The sequence below is a fragment of the Apium graveolens genome, chromosome 8 (assembly GCF_009905375.1).
Source record: "Apium graveolens cultivar Ventura chromosome 8, ASM990537v1, whole genome shotgun sequence".
NCBI lineage: Eukaryota > Viridiplantae > Streptophyta > Magnoliopsida > Apiales > Apiaceae > Apium > Apium graveolens.
The window spans coordinates 48,359,583-48,364,629 of record NC_133654.1 but is presented as its reverse complement, the minus strand read 5'-3'; positions in this window follow the sequence as shown (position 1 = coordinate 48,364,629).

Genomic DNA, 5,047 nt, shown 5'->3' with positions numbered 1-5,047 from the left:
TCTTGGACATATTTTCAGAAATCCAAAGATGAAGCTAGTGAAATCATCATCAATCACATCAGGCAAGTCAACAATCATCATGACTTCAAAGTAAGAAGAATAAGGAGTTATAATGTAACTGAGTTTAAGAATTCTGTGATGAGATCATTTTATGAAGATAATGGGATTATGCATGAGTTTTCTGCAGCTAGAACTCCACAACAAAATGGAGTGGTGGAAAGGAAAAATAGATCTCTTATTGAGGCTGCAAGAACAATGCTAGAAGAATCAAAGTTACCAACATATTTTTAGGCTGAAGCTGTGAATACTGCATGCTACACTCAGAATATTTCTTTGGTTAATCAAGCAAAAGGCATGACACCCTATCAATTGTTCAAGAATAGGGAGCCAATTCTAAATTTTCTTCATGTCTTTGGTTGCAAATGTTATATCTTAAGGAATCAAACTGATCAACAAGGAAAGTTTGATGTCAAAGCAGATGAATGAATTTTTATTGGATATGTTGTTGGAAAAGCATATAGAGTCTACAATCTAAGAACCAACATTTTTATGGAATCAATACATGTTGTGTTTGATGATAAAGAGATTAAAGGATTGCAAGATGGATATTTCCATGAAAGCTTCAAATTTGATAATGTCAAGATGGTTAGTGATGACAGTGATGATGAAAGTGACCAAGATACAGTGGCCAAGGATAATATAGAAAAATCTACAACTAATGAAGCACATAATTCAACATCTGTCAAGTTACAGAATGCTTCATCCGTCATTAGACAAGCAGCTTCATCCGTCGAGATATAAAGTGCATCATCCGTCGGAACAATGAGAGAAGCTGAGAGTCAAAACAGATCACTTACAGAAAGAACCACTTCTTCAAATCAAAGATTCACCAACTCAGGGGGAGTTTTTTATAATTAAAACTCAGTCACACATCAAGATAACAATGAGGCCTCTTCATCTAGAACTAATCTACCTCAACAGAGAAAATGGACTAAAGATCACCCTTTTGAGCTCATTATTGGTGATGCATCTTCTAGAGTTAAAACAAGGAAAACAACTCAAGAAGAGTGTCTGTATAGCAGCTTCCTTTCTAAGAAATTACCAAAGAAGGTAGAAGAAGCTCTATTGGATCCGGATTGGATTTTAGCTATGCAGGAGGAGCTAAACCAATTTGAAAGGAAAAAGGTATGAAAGCTGATACCCAAACCTAAAGGAAAGAATTCAATTGACACCAAGTGGGTATTCAGAAACAAGATGGATGAAAATAGCATATGGTCAGGAACAAAGATAGATTGGTTGTTAAGGGCTATTATCAACAAGAAGGAATAGATTTTGATGAAACTTTTGCTCCTGTTGCAAGACTTGAAGCCATCAGAATTTTCTTAGCCTATGCAGCCCATGCCAATTTCAAAGTCTATCAAATGGATGTCAAAAGTGCCATTCTGAATAGAGATTTGGAGGAGGAAGTCTATGTCAGTCAGCCTCCTGGTTTTAAAGATCCAAATTTTCTAGAATATGTTTACTATCTTTTGAAAGCACTTTATGGATTGAAGCAAGCACCTAGAGCCTGGTATTACACTTTATCAAAGTTTCATTTGGAAAATCACTTCACAAGAGGTACTATTGATAAAACTTTATTCTTTAGAAATGTTAATGGCTCTAGTATACTTGTTCAAATTTATGTAGATGATATTATATTTGGCTCTACAGATGAAAAACTTTGCAAAAAGTTTGCCAAATTGATGCAAAGTAAGTATGAAATGAGGATGATGGGAGAACTGACTTACTTTCTTGGTTTACAATTTAAGCAAGTTAGTGATGGAATATTCATTAGTCAAACCAAATACAGTTATAATCTTTTAAAGAATTTTGATCAAATGGATTGCACATCTGCAAAAACTCCCATGACCACTACAACTAAACTTGAATTAAACACTAGTGAAAAGTATGTGGATATTTCAAGCTATAGAGGCATGGTTGGCTCACTTTTGTACTTAACATCTAGTAGGCCAGATATAATGTTTGCTACTTGTCTTTGTTCTAGATTTCAGGCTAATCCTAGAGAATCTCATTTAGTAGCTATTAAGAGGATTTTCAGATATCTCAAGGGAACACCAAAACTTGGCATTTGGTACCCTAGAGATTCTGGTTTTGATCTAACTAGTTATTCAGATGCAAATTATGAAGGTTGTAAAATTGATAGAAAAATTACAACAGGAACCTGTCAATTTCTAGGAAACAAGCTTGTGTCCTGGTTCTATACAAAGCAAAATTCAGTTTCTACTTCTACATTTGAAGCTGAATATATAGCTACTGGTAGTTGCTGTGCACAGATTTTGTGGATGAAAAACCAATTGTTGGACTATGGTCTACAAGTGCACATAATTCCTATTTTTTGTGATAACATAAGTGCAATTTCCATCACTGAAAATCCAGTACAGCATTCAAGAACAAAACACATAGACATCAAGTACCACTTCATTAGGGAACATGTGATGAATGGTACCGCGGATCTTTATTTTATTCCAAGTGAAAAGCAGCTTGCAGATATCTTTACCAAGCCACTTAATGAATCCACCTTTTTCCAGGTTGGTAAGTGAGTTATGTATGCTTAATTATTCTTAAATCATTTCAGATATTTTTACAAGTTGTAATGCAGCCAAAAACTTAATTGATTTTTCTGTTTTAGATGAAATTTTGGCTAAGTCAAAATTTACATCTCGACGGATGCTCTTTATCCATCGAGTTTGATCATCAGTCGGAATAGAATATCTTAATAAAAATCAATTACTTTTCTGGATAATTTTTTTACCCGACGGATAATTGCTTTATTCTCATCCATTGAACTGCTTTCATATTAGTAGTTGGAACTCTGAACATTATCCATCGGATATACTTACAGTCTGTAAGTATATCATGACGGATAATTCACAGAATTTTGACAGTTTATTTATTTTAAACAGCTATTTTGGGATATTTTGATTGGTTACTTTATTTCACTTTATTACTTTTGACAGTTTATTTCTGAGATAGTATAAAAGAAAAATTCATTTTCATTCTTTTTCTTTTTTCATTCTCAAATCAATTGCTCTAACTCTCTTCTTCTCCAAAGCAAATATTCTTTCTCTCTCTGCAAATTTCCTCACTCTAACAATGGCACCAGTAGTCAAAATTATGTCTCAGTCTGGATCTATCTATGAGAAGAACAACTTTGTAACTCTTGTGAACAAGGAAATTCTGACGCTTGAAGATTTTCACAAAATGATGGATTTTGTGAAAGGTTGCAAACTCAGTTATGCTATGCTGGAATCACCCACAATCTATTGTGAAGTTGTGGAGGAGATATGGACAACTGTTGTGTACCAGTCTACTGACAAAACATTAACTTTTACTCTTAAAGGTAAGCAGTTCTGCATTAACAGTGACACAATTCAAACATGCTTTAAGATTCCTGACAACACTACTACTATTCCACACATAGATGCTAATTTAGTTACCATGCTTAATTCTATTGGCTATGCATTTCCTACCTCTAAGTTAAGTGAGATTAGAAGGCTGGCTCTTAGAAAAGAATGGAGTTATTTTTGTGATGTAGTTACCAAGGTGTTTTCTGGTTAGGTAAGCAATTTTGACTCTGTGAATACTGCCATGCTTAATATGCTTTATATGCTAGTTACTGATAAGTACTACAATTCCAGTGACATGATCATGTTTGAGTTAGGTTACAAATTAGGGGAAGTTAATAAGAGAGGTAAAAGTGTCTATTATGCTAGATTCTTTATGATTCTTGCTAACCATCTTATTGAGAATATTGTTATTGAGAACCTAACCAATAAACTGGATTGTTAGGTTCAAGAAAGGAGAATAATTGCAGATCTTAACAGAGCAAGTCACCACAAAGACGTGCCCCTCTTCTACTTTCCAATCATGGAGGGCCCTCAGGTAAGTGAGGTAAGCACCACTATCTCTACTATTCCAATCTCATAAATTTCTTTGCCCTTGAGTGTGGCTATGGCATTTGTGTCAATGACCCAAAAGATGCCTACCCAAGCCATCAAAATAAAAACTTCAAAATCCAAAACAAAGAAATCCCCCTCTGGTTTCTCTCAAAAGAAACCAGTTGCAAAAACTACTAAACACCAAGAGGGTAGTGTGAAGGAGAGTGATTTGGGTGAGGGACAGGGTGAAAATCAAAGAAACCCTAAGAATAAGGTTGGTGAGGTAAGTGTACCCTGAAAGGAATATGTCCTAAGTCCAATCATGTATTAGGATTTAGGAATAACTTTTATGTAATCTGTTTTGATTTCATTGATATTAATAAAGACTTGTTTTGTTTTTATTACGGGCTTTATCTATTTAAGTGTTTAAATAAGATATACCATAGTTTAGAGTAAAACTTTTTATGGATTATGATGAGATCATAATAGTGAGACCTAAAAAGATGATAACTCTAAACTTAAATAGTTCCTGGTCATAGGATTACTAACTGGTAATTAATAATCCGTAAAGATCGGTACATACTATGCTTGCTTCATTATGAAGGATGTCTGTTCTCATAGAAATTTGTGTGGAGACACTATAGCTAGTATGTAGGTGCTTATTATAGAATAAGTTCACTGAACATGACTCGCAAAGCTGAACAACTGATGGAGTTCACTCACGTGTCAGCAGTTGTTCGCTTAGTGATAGTTGTACAAGTATCCTTAGACTTGAGGTCATCATAGTCATCTTGTGTACACTGAACTATGCTTTGGTTTAGTTCTTAGTCTCCAGGGACAATTATTAGGGTTCTTCTGGGTATAGGAATTTGTACATGAAGATAGTGTATGATCAATAAAGGATCTACCCCTTCCAGTGAAGGAAGCGAATGTTCAAGGCTGATCCACTTATGCTAGTTCAGGAATCTCTGGCCAGAGTGAATGAAATTAGAAAGGAGTTTCTAATTTGCATAGAACTACGCATAGTAAATGGTAAGCAAAGTGATTGAATTAGGTAGGCTTGACACGAGATCCATGCCTTGTATTTAATCGGGACATTGTAGGGTAGA